This window comes from Lissotriton helveticus, chromosome 3_1 (assembly GCF_964261635.1).
Source record: "Lissotriton helveticus chromosome 3_1, aLisHel1.1, whole genome shotgun sequence".
NCBI lineage: Eukaryota > Metazoa > Chordata > Amphibia > Caudata > Salamandridae > Lissotriton > Lissotriton helveticus.
In genome coordinates this window covers 1678639512-1678663845 of record NC_136061.1, presented here as the reverse complement: position 1 = coordinate 1678663845, position 24334 = coordinate 1678639512, and positions in this window count along the sequence as shown.

Here is a 24334-nt window from a genome sequence, read left to right as displayed (position 1 = left end):
TCAATCTCAGGGGCCTCAATGACCTCACGGGCAGTGTATAAGAAACAATAGTAGTCCACAAAGCTGTTAGCCAGCTCCACAGGGTGGCTCATGATTGTATTATCAGGGGTGCGGAGTTCTGGGAGTGTAGTGTATACTTGCTCTTGTTGACACAGACGATAGAGAAGCTTTCCGGATTTGTCACTCCACTGATAGATCCTACTTTGTGTAGCGAGCCATGCGCCCCATGCCTCATCCATCAGCACACCCTGGTATTGTTGCTTGACCAGATACACTTGCCTATGTGCCACATCACTGCTTCCTTCGCGGGACCGAAGTTCCAATGTCATTATTTGCTCCTCTAGCTGAATTAGTGACTGACACCGTCACCTGCATCCTGATGTGCCAAAGCTAATGTCCATCCCCCTCAGCATGGGATTCGTGGCCTCCCAAAAGGTACAGGCCGAGGATAGAGTCCCTTCATTATGTAAAATGTTTTCAAGAGCATATTATGTATATGGGCATGGTGCTCCAGGCTCTATAAGTGCTACGTCACAAGCCTCCGATAAAAGGGGGATGGCTCGGGACTATCAGGAGGTTTATGGCAACTGGGAAGGATTGTTGCAGTCGGTATTCTGTGAGCAAAGGCACACAGTATAAATATATAGTCAAGCCTGGAGTAAGAAGTGTGATTGTGGGAGAAATAGGTGAAACAGGCCTCAGTAGGGTTATGTACGCCAAGTGTTGACTTACTCGACCATGTCCACCAGGGTCCACAGTTTGGAATTAGAAGGTCCCACCACAGCACCCGATGGGTGCCACCTATCTACCCTCGGGGACATCAAATCTTTCCAATCCCAACCTATCACGGCAAGTCCATTGGGAAGGGTACTCCAACTCTCCACCAACTGATCTATGAAATTCTGACCAAGAGCGGGGTGGCATATATACTAACAAGCACTATGTGTTTGCCAGCCACAGTCCCATGCACAAATAGATAACGCCTGTGAATATCAATCCATTTTGTATTAGAGTAAATGCAACATGGCAGTGGATCAGGATGGCTACTCCCCTGGAACCACCTGTGAACCCCACATGGAAGGTGTGCGCAAAGCCACAGGGGGCAAGACAGAGGGTCTTCATGCAAAGCATGTGTGTTTCATGCAAAAGAAGGATATCGGCTCCTATGTATTTGGCCTGACGGAGAACCGCACCCCATTTGATATTGTTGAGCAACCCCGCGTATTCCAGCTCACAATATGTAGCTGCCCAGGGGAGTGTACTATCGGATTTGCAACCACTGTGTCATAGCAGAGCAGTATGTGGAAACAAATGATCGGGAAAAAAGGAATGCAGGGAAATTAGAAGTATGCAGCCAAAGCAAATCAGAACCATGCAAGTCTGAACTTGTACAACAACCCAACCCACCCCAGTACCTCAAGCCTGGCATACCACCACCGAACAGGGAGGCTGAACACCAACTCCCCAATGGATCCCCAAGGTCCCTAAAATGTCCCAAATCCTACTGGGGGGACTGGAGCAACCCATACATGTGGCCCATATTCTTCCTGCTCATCAGCAAGTATCCATTAAGAATATCTAGCCAACCCATCCCCGGGTTACAACATTCTCTCACTGGCATTGTTATTCCTTTGGGGTCATTGAACTCTCCAGGTCTTGCTTTTTATTTTTGGCTCACCACGTGGATCTGGATCTATGGAGTCTTTTGTCTTTGGTTTTCGGTTGTGTCTTGGTCGAAATCTCCCGTCAAGGAATCAGAATGTGGCGGAGTATGTGGCTTACTAGGCTGTTGTTCATCAGTCCATGGGAAAACCTCCACCAGGGTGTTGAAAAATATTGTGCGAGAGTTAAAAACAACTCTCAGGCAGGATCTTGAGGTCACGGAGATGCGCCTTGCCCACAGTAAAGGACTGGTGCTGCTGTTGACCCATTTTCGTATAGACTGGAAGTTTCATGATCCGATGGGACTCGTATCCCAGATCTGTCCTAAGCCTAGCCTGCTGCATGATGACATATCGATCTCGTAATTTAAAATGTATGCAATCGTAGGTTGAGGTCTGGCCAAGGGCAGAAGCCTCTGCTGCAGGGCCCTGTGTGCGCATTCGACGACAAAGCAAGACGAGAGAGCGCTGTCTGGGATCCAAGATGTGAGCCATTATGTAAAGAACTGTCCAGCATCGTTCCCCTCATAATTTTCAGGAAAACCTACAAACCAGAGGTTCTTTCTCCTAGCCTGTCCTTTTGCTTCTTCTTCCTGTAGGGTGAGGCCCTTGGTCAAATGTTTCATAGAGGCGACTTTGCATTGCAATGTGGTTACAGCGTCTTTGACTCCTGAGACTCTTGTCTCCGTTTTGTTGATGCGGTCAACAGCGTTGTGGAGGTCCTGGCACAGAAGTGTGACAACACCTACATATTTGAAGGTTACAAAGGACCGACTAATCCTCCAGGAAGGCCTAAAAGACCTTAAAGAACTAGATTTCATCCCACACATAAACTTAATGATGAGTTTGGGTATAGAAAGCCTGTATACTTGCTTACCTCGCTCAAAAACTCTTGCAGTCCTTGAAGAACTACTCTTTTCAGGAAACTGGGAATGCATGACCCTGAGACATTTGATTCATGGACGCTTCATAATAATAATTTATTTGAGTTTGAGGGAACATAATAGCTGCAGACCCAGGGAACGTCAATGGAAAGTACTTTTGCCTGGAGCCTGGCAGGTCTGTACATTCATAATTTTGTAAAAGAGTTGATTCTGAATGCTTATAAACCCATTTCTATCTCAGAAAAAAATTGGGAAGAGGTAAGTAGATGAAAATCTTGCAATCTGAAATGGCCACCAAGAATTGATCACCCCATTGTTTTCATGATTGAACAGCTGCATTCACATTTTGAAATCCACACATACCATTAACTGAAAGGAACCTGTCTTCCTGAATGTAAGAAACTTGCCAGATCAGGGTAATTTTAGGACAGAAACATAGTAAAGACCCACAGACAAGAATAACTAGCTTAAACATCATAGTTTCCATTCAAAATCCCTAAGAGTAAATCTTACCTACGGCCAATGTTTGCACTTTAGGAGAATTTGTAGCAAAGTAGAGTATTTTACACAACAGGCAGATACTCTTATCCAATATCTTAGAGAAAGAGAGACAACCCTGAAAGAAATATGCAAAAATCTAAGAAAAGAGCAACAAACTAGGATAGTGAGGCCCTAATAAAAGACCCACCCAGATCAGATGAGGATCAAAAAATGATCTGTGCTATTACATACTGTTAAAAATTGGGTTATTTCTTGACTGGGGAATGAGCCTTAGTCAAGCAGCAGTCCCAGTTCGGGTAAGAAGCAGGCAAACCCTAAATTAACCTGTGCTCTACCTCTTTTAGCTTTGCACAGAGCAGGCAGGCCTAACTTTAGAGGCAATGTGTAAAGTATTTGGGCTACACTTTAACCTGTGAAAACACCACGTAAAAAGATTCCACACCAGATTAGAAGAATAGAGCTTAATTTACAAAAATAAAACAAGACCAAAATGACATAAACCCTATAAGTAGAACTTGAGACACTGAATTTCAAATGTTTAAGGTGATCAATACAGGGATCCAGTTAGGCCCACTGAACAAAAGTACCTTAATCCGAGGATGCAGAGCATTGCCTGGGTTTGGGTCGAGGATGCTTCAATTCAGCAGAGGTGATGTGCCAGTTCTGATACACGGTGAGGCTGTAGTGGGAGATTCTGATGGATCAATATTTTGGATCCTGTCAATGGGGCTCAGGATGCGAAGATTTGTGTTGAGGATGTGTCGCACAGTTGAGGTGATGCATCAGCTCCGATGAGCTGAAAGCTCCGATGCAGAGGTTCAGTATCATCGTCGAAGATGCCATCGACGGGGATGCAAGGACCTTGCACCTGGAAGTGCGTCATGCATTGGTGGTTTCAAAGGCGATGGGTCCCAGTCCGATCCATTCAGCACCTGCAATGTGTTGGAGTTGATCCATGTAGCACCGGTGATGCACCAGTTCTGATCTGCGCAGTGGCAGCGATGGGTCAGTTAGGCATTGGATGGATCAGTCCTGCTGGAGCAAACACCTTAGGCTCACATCACTTCCAAGGGTCCAGGACTGGGGTTCCACCACTGGACATGGAAGACTCACAGATGGCAGAGTCCAGGTGCAGAAGCAGGGTGGTTGGATATATTTTATGGTCCTGAGACTTCAGATCAGGAGGCCAGCCAAATAGTCCTTGGAGTCAAGTTGGGTTCTGGAGATAATTGATGCGGGTCCAGTCCTTCTCACCCAGGCAAGACAGCAAGAGACCAACAGGTCAGCACAGCTAAGCAGACATCCATCAAAGCAGCAGTACAGCAGAGTGGCAGTCCTTCAGCAGCATAGCAGTCCTTCTTCCTGGCAGGGTAAACCCAGATCTAGAAGTGTACTGAGGTGGCGGTGTCAGAGGTCCAGTACTTATACACAGTAGATCCTTTGAGGTGGGGGAGACTTCAAAGATAGTTCTTTGAAGTGCACAGAGGTCCTCCCTTCCTTCGCTGGCTCCAGTCTCACTACAGGGGTTATACAGCCCTTTGTGTGAGGACAGGACACAGCCTATTCAGGTGTAAATGAGGCTGGGTCCAGCTCTTCCCTCCCATCTGGCCAGGATGCCCCATCAAGTCTCACCTAATCTCCCATTGTGTGTGGCTGTCTAAGGGAATAAACAAAGCCCAACTGTCACCCACTTCAGACATGTGATCAGAGACATGCAGCAGGCAGCGAATGGCTAAAGTGAGAAAATGACAACTTTCTAAAAGTGTTACTTTGACTTTCTACCCTTGTGGGCCTGGACAATAAAGTAAGAAAGATAAAGATGCCTACAAGGGATTTGTTTGAATAACAAGTATTTTTAAATATCCATGGAGTGATATTTCATAACATTCAGAAGCAATTTTTTTAATCAATTATGATTCATTGGTCGGATTGAATTCGAACATCCGAATTAGGTCCGAACTCTCAACTTGACTATATGACAGACGCCACAGCATAGTCTAACAAGAAAGTAATTTTCTTTTTCCACGATCAATGAACAACTGATCCCACTTCATTGTTCGCTCCTGATATTGGAGATACTTCATCTGAGAATCTCAGACATTTATTTGTCTGGGGTCAAGAAATTACAAAAGAGTAACATTTGTCCTGAAGATGGTCTCAATGATGTGACACAACGAAGAACGAAAAGTCGACGAATAGTCCATTCTTCTATATAGTGATTGTTAAATTAATTTAAATCTGATTGCTGGATCCTATGTTTAGGGCAGACTCTTTGTTCTGTTGGAAGAATATAGATATATACATTGACAGCTAAGATAGTGTCCTATATCCAACCTTGTATGTGTTTCGGTTGTCAATGTTCATTTGTCAGTCATTTGTTGTTTCTTTTGTACCCCTACATATTGTTCCTGAATGACTGATTTCCTTATTGTATGTTATTTAAAATATATCTATTTTCTAAATTTGATCACTCAGTTCTCGCTCTTAATTTGCCAATAGAGAAAAAGAAAAAAATCCTTTCATCATAATTGATTTAAAAAAATGCTTCAAAGTGTTATGAAATATCACTCCATAGATATAAGAAATAAAATTTCAAATTACTTATTATTCAAACAAATCCCTTTTAAGCGTATTTACCTTCCTAACCATATAAAAGTGGCATTTTCAGAATCGCAATTATTGTAATTCCAGAGACACTAAACTTGAAAAGACTATCTCTTCGCAGTTGAGAATTACACTTATAAAATGTATTAAGGTGATCTCAATGTTATCTTATGGGAGAGATAGGGCTTGCAGTAGTGAACGATAAATGTGAGAGCTTTTCTCTGCCAGAATATGTAAAACCTAAAAGTGCATGACCTGCTTTTAAATACATTACATTGCACCGTGCATGTTGGGTCGTCTAGGGTCTAACTTAGGGGTGACTTATATGTATTAAAATGGAAGCTTTGGAAATGGCAAAATGGTGCCAGGTCGAAAAGGCAGTTTGAACTGCACACACAGGATCTGCAATGGCAGGCCTGAGCCATGATTAGAGGGCAACTTAAGTGTGAGGATCAAGCAGTGTTGCTGGCCCACTAGTAGGATTTAATTTTCAGGCCCTGAGCACACATAGTGCATTTTATTGGAGACTTATTAGTAAATGTAATATGCCAGGTTTGGAATAAAAATTGATGACGACGCGAGGTCACAACTTTTGACAGGCTTCTCAGAGGCTGTGTTCTTTGTGTTGGCAGGGAGCTGGTAGTGCGGTTCTCACTCTCTGTGCATATATGTTTTAACAGGGGTGGTTTCACTCACCAGGGGTCCTGTTTTTAAATATTTCCTTTGTGCTGCTTACGGGATGATATTCTCTATCTCCCTCCCTCCAGGAATATTCACGCTCTCCCTGATTTGCGGGGTCGGTCCGTGCGAGCGGACCCGCCATCTTGGGAGTTAGCGATGCAGCTCACCACGCCGGTTTAGAATAAAAATCGATGACGACGCGAGCACGCAGCGGGCGCGCCAAAGGCGAGCCCGTCTGCACCCATCTGCGCTGAGGACGCGCTCAGTGCCAGCCACGCTGCCCCTTTTGATGAAAATCTGGGACCCAATAGAGATGTTCATCCCATCAGCTATACCAGTGAAGAGCTTCACTATATTGGTGAGTGGGGTAAAGATAAGGGGGACTTTAGGCTTGCTGAGTCTGCTTCTCCAACTTCTGACTTTCTGAATAAAGATTTTCTGACTTGGGGTGTAGAAGCTGAGTCTTCTGTTCAGGTAGGCTGGTCCGGCGTTGTGGAGTGCTTTGTGTGCGTGGGTGAGGAGCTTGAAGGATCTTTGGCCTTGGCAGAGTTGCATTTGCTCCCGTTGGGACAGATAATTCAGTTTAAGTCCCTTTGTTTAGTGTTTAAAGCCCTGCATGGGCTGGGACCTGTCTCTATGCAGAGAAAGTTTGAGTGGTACTTTACAATTAGAAGCCTTTGTTCTTCATCGGCGAGACTCCAAGGTTCAGGAAAGTTAAATTGGGTGGTAGAACCTTTGGTGTAGCAGCTGCTAGGCTTTGGAATGGACTCCCATTGGAACTGAGACAAGTCAGCGATCTCCTTCTTTTTAGAAGGAGTCTAAAAACCTGGTTGTTCCCCAAAGTCTAGTAAGCTGTCTGTTTTCCTGTCACACATTTATACTGTACTCTGAGTTTACTAGCGCTAGAATGCCTGATAGATGACAGAGCGCTTTAAAAATGAAGTAAATAAAAATAAAATAAATATGAGCCAATATTAACATGTTTAGTGGAGAAAGCACATGCACTTTAGCACTGATTAGCAGTGGTAAAGTGCTTAGAGTTCTAAGGCCAACAAAAAAGAGGTCATAAAAAGTGGAAGAGGAAGTCAAAAGGTTTGGGGATGATCATGCAGAGAGGGCTATTTTCCTACAGCATCTGGTCATGGGATACCTAGTCTTGCTATCATCCACGTTCAGCAGCACTATGTGGAGCGTCTGATCACAGCAAGATTTCCATCTAGCCACTTTCTGGATCAAGCCTGCAGGAGAACCAGCACACTCCCTGCATTGCTTCTTTATTGTTTCGCTCTCCCATTCCACCTAAGCTGTGTTTGTGGCATAGTTGTCAGGTACAGTGAATATCCCTGTAAAAGCACTTTATGACCACATGGTTTATATAGTAGATGTGCACTGGAATTGTTTAGGTTAGAGTGAGCGTTAGGTGGTGTAGTAAAAGGACATGATTTCTGATTTGATGGAATTAGATAAAGGGTGGGTGGGCACTATGGTTTTGGGGTTAGGGTGTTTATCAATGTGGTGTACTTAGGAAATGCGTTAGGTGGTTTTTGGCTGGGTCATGTGAGGAATGTTATGGAATGGGTTGGGTTGGGTAGGGTGTGAACGTTCATGAGATCTCTTTTGAAAATTGTCGATGTTCTTGTAGCTATTAGGTAGACAATGGCGTCACAAAACATTACAACATAACTAATACGAATACAAATAGTATTAATAATAATAATAACAATTACAACAGTAATAAAATAATAATAACAGCAACGGTAAATATAACATGATGGCAGTATGAAAATAGTACATCTTTATCATTAGCATTATTAAATTATATTAGAGTAATAATGACACCCTTCTTCGCTAATATTAATATTAATAGTATTAATAATGATGATGATTATAATTATTATGATTATTGTTGTTGTTTTTGTTATTGTTGATGATGTTGGTTGTAGTGAAGAGGAGACAGATAAGAAACTTCCATTCTAAGGGGAAAGATTCCCACGCCAAAACAAAGTATAATGCATTCATATCGTTTGAGTAAGTGACAGCAGTCTTGCTGAGGCCAGTATTGCCAGCTGGATTTACTATAAAGAAAATTGCCATTTAGGACCCAGTAATTTTCAGCTTTTTGTTATCGTCACTATGGTAGATCAAGGAGCCATCTGAGGGATACAATCTCCTTTATATTTGATTCTGACCAGGTCATAAAATCAGCATTCTTCCTTGTTAATTCTCACATCCCCGAATGGCGGTGTGAACTGAGACAGTAGTTCAGTTTTTGTAGGGAGCCCATTGGCCGCACACTGAAGGCCAAACATTCCATATTTCCATTTTCTTTGATTTCTACTGCTCCTACTCAAATGACCAGAATGCAATGTGTTTTGCGTAGGTGTAAGAATCAGTCCCCATAGTATGGAGAGCCCTTGTCTGTAGGTCAAAGTTCACCGCCTACAGTGGGTACTCTTGGCGGCTATGCTTCCCCCACCCCCACATTGCATTACACTGTCCATGAGAGAACCCAGCTAAATAAGCAGTTACAACCACAACCACCCGAGCAGAATGGAAACTCAGGTTAATCAGAAATGTCCTTTCCCTCACATTAAAGCAGAAATCCTCACTGAACTTTTTTGAAGGCTTTGAAGAGTTAACATTTGAATCACTATTTTGCAAGGTTTTATGTACACTAATTCTCCACTAATTGTTAGCTCTGAAACCCATAGTTCGCACACCTGCAGTGCAAACCATAATCATTCCCCAAACCCAATGCTAATGACATCACCTTTGATATGAGCTATGTCCTCACAAATCACATAGCTAATCTCACTAGTGAACATGACATATTTCCTTACTATTAACATTCTGAAGGACAAAAATATGAATGCAGTACGATCGCTTTGTGCATATTTTGTAATTTAAAACCGTGGTGTGACGTGCATTTATTTTGTTTTTATAACTATTGTGATGTCATAAACATAGTATTGATTTTTTTCAGAAAAATGTTTAGCGATTAGGACGCCCTTGTTCTTTAATGACAAAAAAAGCATTCAAGAGGGGACACCATCACGTAAAATGACACAAACCTTGGGAAAATGTGCTCAATGCCCGTTGTAAGTGGTACGATTTAAAATTGACTTACTTAGAAATGTCCCTTTAAAACATTGATGCTTTTGTGGATAATTAGCGCGAATGTTGACTTTGTATTTTTTTTTTTTATTTAAGTGCTTCCGACTTGTCATGCTTTACTAGCGAATGTTAAAGGAACATCTGCTCATGGTTCCACTCGGTGTGGCTTTTCTAGAGGAGCTTACAGAAGGAGCCGGGAAAGGATATCTGTGGGCCAAGTGAACGTTTTGGTTTTGCTCAAGAGGACACAGTGATTTGTTTTTTTGGTGAACTTAAGAGCCCTGACAGAAAAACAATGAAGTGTCTAATATAAAATGTCCATCTGTTCATGGCAAAGCTTCCAACTCCTGAACAGATATTGTAAGCAAGCTAAGCAGCGTGTAGGCCCTAGGACAGCATTTCTTTTGTTGCATGGCACATATATTTCAGTTGATGTATAAATTCTTTTTTTGGCAAATTATCAGAATTTTGATCCCTGTGAAAACGTCTACTTGCTCAAGGATCGGAATTATAGGTGATGCGGATGTTATTTATTGCACCTGGAATTCACTGGGTGAAATATATTAAATTATGAATAGGTAACTGTTACAAAATGGGGTTTCTGGCTTCACACTGTACAAGCAGGAAACACCACTATGGTCAGGATAAGCTAGATACACACTAACAGATAACCTTTTCTCAACCTCTGGTAGCTCGGCACAGTGCAGTCAGGCTTCTCCAAAGAGGTAATGTGTAAAGAATCTGTGCTACACGCATACACACAGTGCTGCGGGCAGTGGGGTGGAGTAGGGGTAGGGGGGTAGTAAACTCCGGCATATGGCCGAACATGGGTAACTAAAGAAATAAATAGAAAAAACCAAATATTTCGCGCGCTGCACCGCCATTTGGCATGCAGCATGCATAATGTATTTTTTTTAATTTCTTTACTTACCTCTGTACGGCTGTAAGACAGAGTTTACTACCCCCCACACTGCCCCTCCCCGCCCCACCGCCCTGCAGCACTCCCTCAAGGAGCCTCTACTGCACACACAGTAACACAATGAAACACCCCAAAAATACTCCACACATTATAGGATGTCAGAAAATATTACCTGGTAGCCCAATTGGTCTAGCTTAGTGACTGGGTCTTCGAGGATAGGGCTGAACCTGCCTACTGGGTGGACTGACATGCCATGGTAGCTCATGGCTATCCGGGCATGCTCTATCACAGAGGACTCGAATGACTGCCGATTCATATGATGACAGTAGTCCAGACATGGCGTGTGGCTACAAAACTATTGGATTAGAAGGGCAAGTTAATGTAAAGGACCCCACTTTGTGATAGACACCTGCTCCGGAAGGTCTCAGAGTTTGAAGGTATTTCACAAGTGGGGGCTATTGGTATTAAGTATCTTGGAGATGTCTGGAGGTGCCAGGCACTAATCCCCTAAGAAGAAGTTCAGGTAGAATATCAATTGGCGCCAGCGAGAGGTTTAGATATTACAACTGGGACACGCCCTAGGGAGACATATATAGAAGGGGAACAATTGCCAACTACTCATTTATTGAGGATCGATTGCAATTAGACCCAGTGACATAAGGGATCATCTCACTTACATACAGGAAATTTGTGAATAATTCCCCAGACTCATTGCGACCCCTGAGGGAGGCGTGGTAAGCGGATGTGGGACTATTAGAGGATGATGATTGGACAGAGGCAAGACTGAGTCCCTGTGAAATAACCATACTTGCACGCTTCCAAATAATACAACTAAGATTACTGCACAGATCCTACTCCTCTAGGATGCTCATGCACTGACTGGGGCATTGTGAATCAGAACTTTGTGCCAGGGGGTGCAGGATGTAGGATCGTTCTTTCATGTGTTGTGGGCCTGTCCCAAAATCCAGTCATATTGAAGGAAGGTCACACGAGCTTTAGTCAGAGATACAGATTCGGATGGCCCCTTGGAGGCGCCGTGGCATCTCCGGGGAGTGACAGGAGAAGAGATATGGCCAAAATATCTCAAGATATGGCTGATGCTGGTGTCAGTGTGACGAAACGGAACATGGCAAGGATGTGGGGAGCTGACACTCCTTCCGGAGTAGCGGATTGGGAAACTGACCTCAACTGGTGACAACAAGCCAAAAGGGTGAGTTATCAAAACAAGGGTTGCCCCAAGAAATGGGCGAAGGAATGGGGCTTGTGGGGGCCTTTTAGGGGTCACTAAGATTGAATGTGAATGAAACTAATATGTACTGCATTATGTTAAAATCATGGAATTGTGCCTTTCCTGATTGTCCGATTCTCTTTGTCAATTATCAAGATGTACTTCAACCCTGTCAATATCAGTCATGATCAATGTTCCCTCTAATTTTTTTCCTCCGTGTGCGGCAGTGGAGGGTCTCTGTGCGCTGCAACCATGGCTACGTGCGCCAGGAACCAGACCAACCGCGTTTGCAGTGCCAAATGTCACTCCGAACGTTTACTTAAAAAAGAGAGATGGTGCATTTTTACACATACAGCTCCATGTTAAGGGTCTTAAGCTTTGTTTCTTTCCTTTTTGAAACCATGACTGGTTTTAAGGTTTATGTATGGTCATGTGCATTGTAATGTTTTCTCATCAACTGTTTTTTGTCAATTGTGTTAATGTACATTCACTGTTTGAATTGTGATGTCTCCCCTGTTCTGAACATATGTGAATAGCTATGCTCAATCAAAAAATAATGAATAATTGAGCAGATAAATACTCCAAACCATATGATTGTTTCTTGGTTTGCCATGTGATAATTGCATAACATGAATGTGATGACTAGATGCTCTTTGTTTTTCTAATAGTAGGCCCTTTCTAATTGTCGTTTAGGGCCATACCCCCTTTGATATGAAAACTTTCTAAAACTGGCATTTTCAGAGTTGTGACCTAAAATATGAATTTACCATTGAAGAGGATTTCAAATTACAATTATGCAGACACCAAACAAGGCATTCCTACCTGCTCCAAAACAAAATAAATCACTTATTAAATATAATTAGGCAATCCAATGTTATCCTAAGAGAGAGGTTGGCCTTGAAATAGTGAACATTGGATTTGGAAGTGTTTCACTACCTGGGCATGTAAAACATAAAAGTATATATCAACTTTTTTAAATACAACACTTCCTGCCTTCTGGAATGTTTAAGGTCTAACTTAGAGTGACATATGCATTAAAAAGGAGGGTGATCTTGGCCTGGCACAATGTTTATATTGGCCGTTTGAAACTGCACATACAGGCAGCTATGGCGGAGCTGAGCCATATTTTAAAGGGCAACATAACTGGGTGGCTCAATAAGTGGTGCAGGCCCACTCTTTGCATATAACTGACCAGCCATGGGTATATGGTAACTTTACTAGGGATTTACAATTCAATTAAAAATGCCATTATTTGTGTAAGACAGTTTTACCATCCTTACAAGCACTTTAGCAGTGGAAAGTTTACAGAGTTCTAGAGCCAACAAAAACTAATTCAGCGAAACAGGAGGAATGAAGGTAAAACATTTGGGGAAAACCACACAAAAGGTGCCAGATGTAACAGGAAGGATATGGTTTGACTAGCATTAAACAATTCGGTGAACCAGGCGTAATACCACCACAGTGCATGACTTCTTGTTTCTAGATTCATAATGTTTTCACAACCCCACGTTTTAGTGAGTGGTCTATGTGACTCAGTGTTCTCTAACCATGGGTAAAATCAAATTATTGTTGGGTTATGGTCTTGTTTTCTTATCAAATAATTACTACCAATGTTTAGTGTAATTTAGTTTTCATATCTCTGTAAAAGAAATGGGTAGAAAAATATGTTGAGAAAGTGATTACCTAAGAGCGCAAAATTTGTCACAAGGGTAGGCTGCGATTAATTAACAATAACATGCCATTTGTTTTCATAGTTCCCATTTTGCTCCTTAGATAACGGGGGTGTGAGTGGTTCCATGGTGAGATCCGGGACTACTCTCACCAAGCAAATGCCACTGTGCTGTGGAACCTTCCCAGACTTTTAATAGAGTTCACACTCAGCAAATTTTGGAAAAGTGGTAAAGCCAGAATTAAACGTCAAATCTCCTAGCACAATGGTTAATGGTATTGTCCCAAATTTTGTGGAGGAGGTTGGGTGTTTGTGTCAGCCAACCTCAGTGAATTGAACACCTTGTTTGGGGGTCTTTGCACTCACTACCTTAACTGAGCCTGTTTCTACCACTCCTATGGCTTACAGGTAAGTGGCCAAAGGCATAAGGAGATTGTGAGGCCTATGATTCTATTTCAGTTCAGTTCAATAATCAGGTTACTTCCTTTGTACACTTGACTCGCCAAAAGGAGCAAAATCAAGCAGAGGGATCACGATTCAGATAGAGCATAATACAGTACTATCAAATTTGTGACTCCTCTAGAAACTAGGAGCTTGGATTAGAGGGCAGCATAGATTGAAACTCTCAAAATAACTCCAAAACTCACTGCCCATACCATGTACATGCCTCGTTTCCTGGATGCCCACCTTACACGCACCCCTCCTATCACCACCCTGCTGGCCTCAATGCTGCCCTCGGTCACACCGGGCCATTCATTTTGGCCCCTAGTAAAACATTTGCGACTACACATAGTGTACCCTAAATAAGCTCTTGTTGTGCCATGGGTAAGTTTACACTATAAAAGTTCAAAACATACATTGCACTGGGGCCTGACGGAGACTGAACTAATAGTATTTTCACTCATAAGGAGTGCAGCCACATTACCACTAGGGGATGTGAAATCAAGCCGAACATCACATCATGATCTGGCAAAGTTGTGCATTGTATCCCTTGGGAAAGATGACGATGAAGGTCTAGCAATCATAGCATTTTTTCATTGACCAGAACGAAGATGATTGTCTACATTATGGTGTTCTGCAGTGGTTGTAATTCAAATCCTTAGGAGAACAAAGACACAACACAATCCCAGGTAACATAAAAAGATCATAGCTATGTCTTCATTCATGCACAAGCATAATTAAAGCTGGAAACACTATTGGGCTTGGGTCTCGATATTAGGCAAGAATAGCTGACTGTATGCACTTATGGTTATAATTTACACATAGTGTACTATTTGTGTGTGTGAATTCCATGGTATCATTCAGACCCAGGGGCTTTATTTGTGGTAAGGGATTTATATTGCCAAGTCCAATCGGCACTTACACACTGCATATAGGCTACAGTAGCTGTTATGGGACATATTTTAAGGGGCTCTTTAAGTGGGTGGCACAATACGTGCTGGAGGCCCACTAGTCGCATTTAATTTACCAGCCCTGGGTATATAGTATACCAATTTACGAGGGACTTATAAGTAAATGAAATATGCTAATCAGTGGAAGCCAATTGTGCCATGTCTTGGATGAGAGAAAAAGCACTTTAGCGCTGGTAAGAAGTGCTAAAGTTCACGGAGTCCTAAAGGCCAACAAAAATGGGTTTAGAAAACAGGAGGGGTGAAGGCAAAAAGTTTGGAAGGCCAAGTCCAGCACCAAAACTACACTATCACAGATGACAGGTTACTAATGGTCGGTGATCCATACAAATCATTATCATGCCACATTGTGTAATTGCTAAGCATACGTGGCAAAAAGTTAGTGTGAGCACATGGGAGCACCACAAATTATCAGAACACCAGCAGCTGCTGTTTGCGGTGCTTGTATTTTTTATTTTATTTTTTTATTGCAAAATGTGTCTGTAGAGTTGCTGGAAGGTTCTTGTGCAATGTAGAATGTGGATCCAGTACAATAGAATGTGTCCTTATGAAGAAATGGGGGTAGATTAGGAGAAACTGTAAGAGAGAGCTGCAGGTAACTTGTTGAAGAATAAACTTGTATACCCACTACAATAAGCGTGTGGTGGATCTCTCCAGTGTCCTCACATTCAAAAGGGATGTAAGATTGCCTTTGTCGCTAAAATGTAGAGCCAAATACCAGTTTGGTATTTCTCAAAATTACATATCGTTTTGCATAATTTCCCCAAAATGTCCCATAGTTTCACAAATCAAATTACCCAAATTTTGCACATAAAAGGAGGGGTTAATGAGCTCTAGTTGTGGGGATTTTGGTGCCTTTATCCCTGATTTCCAGGGGCCACACCAAGTAAGCCCCTTTAGCACTTGATTCTCAGAGTGATGAAGCAAGCATTACAGGGCTTACTCGGGGAGGTGTCATGGAGTTAGAGACTCAGAATTCATTAACTCACAAAGTACCTCTCAATAAATAGCCTGACCAGCCAGTGCATTAACTTGATTAAATAAAATTACTTTATCCTACCAGCAACAAAAACTAGGCAAATGTTTGGCTTTTTGTTTTCTTCTTTTAGAAATAATTTTCATTAAAAAAACAACAAAAAACAATATACTTTTCAGACAGAGCTAACACTTGGCTGACAAATATTACAAAAGCGGGATTACACGTATCATTTACCAATGCATAAGGTATATGTGCTTCCTAATAGGAAATGGCCTGAACTGGCTCATTTTACCCTCAATGATATTGTAAAATAAACTTAATCTGCACCGTAATTATAAACCCAGGGTTTGATATTGCACTACATACTGTGCTGTTGCAATCTGTAAACACTGTAAATAGGAGTAGGTTATAGGCAGCAGCATGTTTTCTGTGTTTTGTGGCATAAGCTCTAAACGCATATTTCGTATTTAAAAAAGCAACATTCCTGGTTTTCCTGTAGTGTGAGTGATTATAGAATAAACAGTTAACTAACGGACTAGAAATGTTCTAGGCATTCAAAACAAGATGTATTGATTTTGCACATTCTTGTGTAATGTTACCAGTACACCAGGCACAGGCATCACCATATGGGATACATTAATATGATTTTGCTTCAGCAGATTTCAAAATTAATTCACTTTAGGAAGAGTCATGTTTGTAAACTTTCCAAAATCCTGTTTATATTGAGAATGTGCTCCGTTGCAACACTACGAAATAGGACGTGAACCAAAGGAAATGGCCAATTGTAAATTTTCGAAACAAGATGATGTCAATGTGTAGGCTAAACACATAAAATACTGGAAATGTCGAATAAAACTTTAGTTTCTAACCAAATGTTCCTTATATCTGTCTCTGATGTCCTCTTTACTTAATATTTCACAAAAAAAGTGAAGCTGCGGGGAGATATGTGCTTGTTTTTAAATGTCCATGGTAATTGCAGCCCCTTCACGAGCTGCGCTTAACATGGATATTTAAATACAAGCACTCAATCTGCACGCAGCCTCGCTTTACTACCAAACCAATACAGCAAGTCTGTGAACAAGGCAGATTAGCCTAAAAAACACACGCTGTGTTTTGAAACTTGCTGTATTGTTCTGAAAGTAAAGCGAGGCTGCGGGGGAGATTGAGTGCTTTTGTTTAAATATCCATGTTAATCGCCGCGCGTGAAGGGGCTGCAATTAGCATGGACACCTAAATAAAGGCAGACAATCTCCCCCGCAGCCTCGCCGTGCTAATAAAATTATATCAAACGGTGCGTGCGCTTCAGGGCAAAAACACTTATCTCCTCAATTTGGAAATGACCGTTTTTCGCGCCGCGCGCCTTTTAAAAGCGGCGGCGCTAATACTCTTGTGGGATGTGCCCTCTGTGCGCGCTCCACACATGGCACTGCGCGCTCGGGGGTAGTGAAGTGCGCGGCCGCGTGGCCGCGCGGCTTATTGGGAACAGTGGTCATGATCTATGTATACAATTGTGTTGGTATGCTGAGCAACAGTTTGATAGAAAGATTGTATAAAAAAAGACTCCACACATAGTTAGAAAAAAAATCATAGGTTTATGATTAAATCAACACCAAAATGTCAACAATCCAATACTTAGCGCCTGAGTTATACATTTTTAAATATTAAATCAAATTATATTAATCTGAGTCATAAAGCACCAACTGGGGACATCTTGTAGCGCTAGACTGGGGTAAATCCAAAGTTTAGGCTGACCACAATGGAGGACGTGCTGGCAACAGGACTCACTCAGGTACTGCCGAAAAAGGACCTTGGATGGAGGAAGCGTCGATGTGGAAAACTTGATGCAAGGAGCAAAGGAGGTGACGCGTCGTCGCCGAGACAGTGGATGCAGTTGAAGAGTTGGTTCCAATCCTCGCTGCTGATGAAGGTTTCGGCGACTAACTTATTTTCGAAGCAGGCAATGCGTCATCGTCGAGCTGAACAGTCTGTCGTCATCAAGCTGTGCAGTCCGTTGAAGCAATGTCATCAAGCAGCTGCTGTGTCGCCATCGAAGGGTGATGTGTCGGTTCCAATCAGTGCAAAGTCATTAATGCGTCAGTTTTCATGGATAAGCACAGCATAAATCATCTTTCAAGGGCTCGGGACTTTGTTGGTACCCTTTGGCAGGGCAGGACTCACAGAAGGCAGAGTCCAAGGGCTGTTGCAGGGTTGAAGGAAGTAGTTGATGGCCATGAGACTTCAAATCAGGAGCCAGACAGCTAGGCCTTAAAGCCACTCTGGCTTCAAGTGATGCAGGTCCAGTACTTCTCACCCAGGCAGGGGAACAGCAGGCAGCAGGCCACACAGCGAGACAGGAGTCCAACAAAGCAGCAGTCCAGCAGAGTGACAGTCCTTTAGCAGCAGAGCAGTCCTTCTTCCTGGCAAAGTCTTCACCAGTCCAGAAGTATACTCAAGTGGTAGTGTTGAGGTCCATTACTTATTCCAAGTAGGGCCTTTGAAATGGTGGAGACTTCTAAGAGATGCCTTTGAGGTGTGCAGAGGTCCTCTATTCCTACCCTGACTCCAGATTCACTACAGGGGGTTGCACAGCCCTTTGTGTGGATACAGGGCACAACCTATACAGTTGTAAGTGAGGCTGGGTCCAGCTCTTCCCTCCCATCCTGCCAGGTTGGTCCATCAAGTCACACATAAGCTCCCATTGTGTGTAGCTGTCTAAGGGGAATGCACAAAGCCTAGCTGTCACCCTCCCCAGACGTGTATCAGAGATAGACAGCAGGCACCAAATGGCTAAAGTATTAAGTATTAAGTAGTGATTTTATATTGTGATTCCAGAGACACTAAACTTCAAAAGGCTATCTCTTCATCACTGGGAATTACACTAAGTAATAGTAATCACATTGTTATCCAAAGGGAGAGATAGGCCTTGCAGTAGGGAGAAACAAATGTTAGAGTTTTTCACTTCCAGGACACGTAAAAATTAAATGGACATGTCCTGCCTTTTATATACATTGCACCCTGCCCTCTGGGATGTCCAGGGCCTTCTTAAGGGGTGACATCTATGTATAAAAAAGGGAAGGCTTGGGACTGACATTAGTTTTATTTTGAAAGGTCGAAATGGCAGTATAAACTGCACACACAGGTTCTGCAATGACAGGCCTGAGACATGGTTAGAGGGCTATTAAGTGCAAGGCACAAGCAGTGCTGCAGGTCCACTAGTAGCATTTAATCAGGGACGGCCTTAGGCATGTGAAAGCTGTGCACCTGCACAGGGCCACCAAACCCTAGGGGCCACCACACCAATATATATCCTTATTATATTAATCCTCTGAGGATGGATACATATTTGCATGGCGGCCCCTGGCAGGGATTTGGCGGCCTCCGACTCTGTTCCACATCCAAACACCCTGACTCCCCTCTTCACTGGCCTCTGTGCTCCACCCCGCCCGGACCACCTCTTCCGGGGACCCCTACCTACGCTCCCTGCCCAGGGCCGCCATGAGCCTAGAGCCGCCCCTGATTTAATTTCCAGACCCTGAGCTCATGTAGTGCATTTATAAGTAAATTAAAATGCCAATTGGGTATGAGTTAATACTACCATGTTGAGCGGACAGAACACAGGCACTTTTACACAGATTCACAGTGGTAAAGCGCTCAGAGTTCTAAGGCCAGCAAAAACGAGGTCACAAAAAGTGGAGGAGGAAGGCAAGGTATTTGGGGGTGACCCTGCAGAGAGGGCCATTTCCCTACAGCATGTGCTCAAGGGACACCTGGCCTTGCTATTATCCACATTCAGATGCACTACTAGGAGCATCTGATCACAGCAAGATTTCTATCTGGCCACTTTCTGGCTCAAGCCTGCAGGAAAATCAGCACACTCCCTGACTCAGCTCATTTATTTTTTAATTCTCCCACTCCACCCAGCAGGTCTCCCAAAATCAGCCCTCACACAATGCTGTGCGTGTGGAATAATTTTCAGGCATAGTGAAAACCCCTGCAAAAGCACTTTATGACCACACGGTTTACATTGTAGATGTGCACTTGAATGGCTTAGGTTAGGGTGGGCATGGTAGTGTCGTCAAAGAATTTGGTTGAATTAGATGAAGGGTGGTTGGTCACAATGGTTTTTGAGAATAGGGTGTTTGTCAGTGTGGTGTATGTAGGAAATGGGATTAGTTTTTGGCAGGGTCATGTGAGGATGGGTAAGGAATGGGTTGTGTTTGGTTGGTTTGGACGCTCAGGGGTTCTCTATTGACAACCATTAATGTTCTTGTAGTTATGAGGTAGACAATGGCAAAACAAAACAACAACACTAATAATTACAATAATAATATTGGCATCAAAAAATACAGCAACAATAAAACTAATATAGTATGAAAATAGTATATTCATTATCATTAGTATTATTAACTTACATTAGAATAATAATTAAACCTTTCTTCACTAATAATAATGATGATAATAATAATGATGATGATGATTATTGTAGTTTTTGGTGGCGGTGGTGAAGAGGAGACAGATACGAAACTTCCATTCTAAGGGGACAGATTCCCACACCAAAACAAAGTATATTGAATTCTTGTTGTTTGAGTAAGTGACAGCAGTGTTGCTAATGCCAGCATTGTTAGCTGCATTAAGCATAAAGAAAATGGCCATTTCAAATCCAGGAATTTCCTGCTTTTTGTTCTCGCACCGCGGTAGATCAAGGAGCCTAATGAGAGATACAATCCCTTTTATATTTGACTCTTACCACGTCATAAAATCTGCATTCTTTCTTTTTAATTCTCACATCTCCCACTAGTGGTGTGAACTGAGATAGTATTTCAGTTTTCGTAGGGAACCCATTGGGTGTACACTGAAGCCCAAATAGTCTATATGTCCATTTTCTTTGATTCCTGCTGCTGTCTCAACAACAATGCTGGCCTCACTGAAATGTGAAGATGTGAAGACATCTAACATGGGCTTTGATAGGAATTCTATAGAGCATATTATCAAGCCCATTATCGCCGTTTTATCGGCAGTTTCCTGCCGATAAAAGCGGCGATAATGTATCGCCCGTCCTTGATATTATGCCCCAATGTGTTTTGTTTATGTGTGATAATCAGTTCCCTTAGGATGGAGATCCCTTATCTATTGTCCAAAGTTCAACACCTACAGTGTGGACTCCACTTGGTGGCTATACTTCGCCTTTCCCCCACTGCATGGCAATGTCTATGAGAGGACCCAGCTATATTTCCAGGTACAACCAACACCCAAGCAGAATGGAATTTCAGACAATTCAGAAATGTCCTTTCGCTCACATTAAAGCAGAGATCAGCACTGAACTCTTTTGAAGGCTTAGTTAAGAGATAACATGTGAAGCATTATTTTGCAAGGTTTGATGTACACTGACTCTCCACTTATTGTAGGCTCTGCAACCTACAGTTTGCACACACGCCAAATGCAATGCTAAAGACATCACCTTTAATATGAGCTATGACATGGCATATTTTCTTACTATTAACATTTTGAATGACAAAACTATGAATGCAGTGCGATCGATTTGTTTGCGCATATTTTATAATTTAAATCTGTCGGGTGAAGTGCACTTATTTCTTCATAAATATTGTGATGTCATGAACATAGCATTTCTTTTTTTCAGAAAAATATTTAGTCATCAGGACACTCTTGTTCCTTAATGAGAAAGCAAAGCTTTCAAGAGGTACCACGATCACATGGAAAATATCACAAATATTAAAAAAATAACATTTACAATTATAGCGGGGTAACAGTGAATTACGGTGATGTTTTTCACCGAGGGGCTCTGAGTGACATCAAATAGACGACAAGAGTGAAGCTCATGTTGTCTATGATATCACTCCCCTAATTACCTTTTTACCCATCTATAATTGTATTTTATGTATGGCCCCCAAAACCTTCTGACCCTGCATTCAATTACTGTGCAGGAGCAGAGGATAATGGAAAGGGGCGACCACTCGGTCCCCCCGAACGTATGGTTGGGTGCCCCGATCCCCCCGGGAAGCCGTTCTGGGCGGGAGGCGTGGCTTGGCTGGTATGCCCGTAGTGGCGTAGCCGGGGCGCGCCTTTTCCCGCCCAAGAGGGGTTGTCCTAGACACTTACACCGTTCGAACCGCCCCGTAGGCGTGTGGGGGAAGGCCCCGCCCTCCCAAAGAAGGATAAAAGGAGCATCATTCCAAGGAAGCATCCTCTTGTTCCTGTGCTTGGAAGCTGCACCTCCTCATTGCTCGTGAGCCCGAGACGGAACAAGGAGCCAATTTTGAGAACTTGTAATTTTTGTGTTTCTCTTTCAGTGAGTCCGAAGCTTTGGATCCAGGACCTCGATTCGGATATCCGCGATACGATGCCTGGCAAGAAGGTCGGAAAGAAGGTTGGGACTGAACAGCTGCTTCGCATGCTGGTGAAGGATATGGCGGACATGAAGAAGCAGATGGCGGCAATGAATGGCACGGGGAGACCGAAGAAAATCATCGGGCCAGCATTGCCGGGAATAGCCCCTGCCGGGAGAGGTAAAAGGGTCAGGAATAGGGCGGCAGGAGGGGAGGCCCCGGTTCCCGAGTCACCTCCGGCGAGCCCGGTCGGTCCGGTGGGGGCCCCAGTTCCGATCCCGAACACGGGACAGCCGATCCCTGTGGTAGTTACGCCCGTGAGCGAGGGGGATATGCCTCCCGAACTGGCCGCTCAGTTGGCAGCATGGTTAGGCAAGAGCAACGAGAGTGCTCTGGCACCAGGAGACGCGGCGGCAGAGGCCAGGTTGATAATGAAGCAGTTGCGGCAATCAAGAGATGCTGCGAAGGCACCTTGTCCTCTTGTTTCCCCGCAGGTCCCCTCGGATAAACCGGCACCGGTCGTTGGAACAACAGCTGCAACAGATACAGCTCCTGGTTCTGGTAAGCAGCCGTTGCCAATAGCCGGGGAGGGATCGTTACCCTCGAGGAGGGAAAAAGTGATTCAGCATATCCCGATGGATGTGAAAGAGAGGATTTGGGCCGATAAATATGTGAACATGTTTTCGCTGTTGACCGATCACTATGAGATAGAGCACGTTAAAAATCAGAAGGAGTTGTTGCATCCGAGTGTATGGCGTGCAAAAATGGCGGGTTTCAGGGTGGAGGAGACAATCGCTAATTGGGCCAGGGCGTTCGGAATGTTCACAGCAATCATGGGGGAACGTAGGCCTGAAGTATTGTCAGAATTGGCCTGTTATCAGACACGTATTATGGAATTTTTTGAAGCATATGAAGGTAATCAATGGATGGGTTATGATAACAAATTTCGTAAGGCCAAGGAGCACGACTCATCCCTGACGTGGGATTGTTTCGACTCCATTTCCTGGCAGAAGCAGGTTATGCCGAACACGGCGAGGTCGTCTTCTTTTGGCGGGAATGGCGCAGAGCCTTCCCGACATTACTTGGCGGCGCCCTTTCGGGCAGGCGCCAACGGGGATCAGCACAACAAGAATAATGGGAACTCGGGTAAAAAAGGGGTGTGTTGGAGCTTTAACAGAAGCAAGTGCACTAGGCCACAAGGAACATGCAAGTTCAGGCATGAGTGTGCAGGGTGTGGACAGTCCTCACACCCCGAGAGTTCGTGCAGAGCATAGAATGGTGAGTCAGGAAGTAGAGGAGGGGCCAAACAGGTCTGACATCGCCCGAGGGGCACCGTTACCTACTCCGGTTGACATCATGGCATTGATCCCTTGGCTGAACCGATACCCAGACCATGTCTCCGCTGGGGTGTTGCGAGACGGTTTTTCATATGGTTTCCGCATCCCGGCAGGGGGTTTAAGGGGGGAAGCACAGTGTAAAAATCAACTATCTGTTCAACGAAATACGGCGGTGGTGCAGGCAAAGATTGCAAAAGAGGTGGCCCGAGGTCGGGTTGCTGGACCGTATGTGCACCCGCCTGTTGTTAATTTGGTTTGTTCACCGTTGGGAGTAGTCCCCAAGAAGGACCCAGGTGAGTTTCGGTTAATCCATAATTTGTCCGCTCCTAGGGGTCTTTCGGTGAACGATGCGATTGACCCGGGACTTTGTTCGGTGCGGTATGCATCCTTTGATGAGGCCGTCGCCATGTTGAATCGCCTAGGGCCCGGAGCGCTGATGGCTAAATCAGATATTGAGTCAGCGTTCCGGTTGCTCCCGGTACACCCACAGGATCAGCGTCTCTTAGGTTTTGTGTTCCAAGGACGCTATTACATGGATAAATGTATGCCGATGGGTTGCTCCATCTCTTGTGCTTATTTTGAGAAGTTCAGTACTTTTTTGCAATGGGCGTTCACTAGAGCCACGGGCCTCACGCAGGTAATGCACTACCTTGATGATTTTCTGTTTCTGGGGGCAGCCGGGGGCACGGAATGTGAACAGGCTTTGATGGAATTCTGTAATCTCATGAAAAGTTTTGGTGTGCCATTGGCACCAGGCAAGACAGTGGGGCCATCGACTTCTCTCGAGTTTCTAGGAATCGAGCTTGATTCAGTAGAGGGGTGCTTCCATCTGCCCAAGGAGAAGGTAATGAAGTTTAAGGCCTCACTGGAAGTATGCATTGGCGAGAAAAAAGTAACTCTCCATCAGCTGCAACAAACTGTGGGTCAGCTTAACTTTGCCCTCAGAGTGATACCGATGGCCCGCCCCTTTTCCCGCTCTATCGCACAAGCCATGGTGGGTCTCA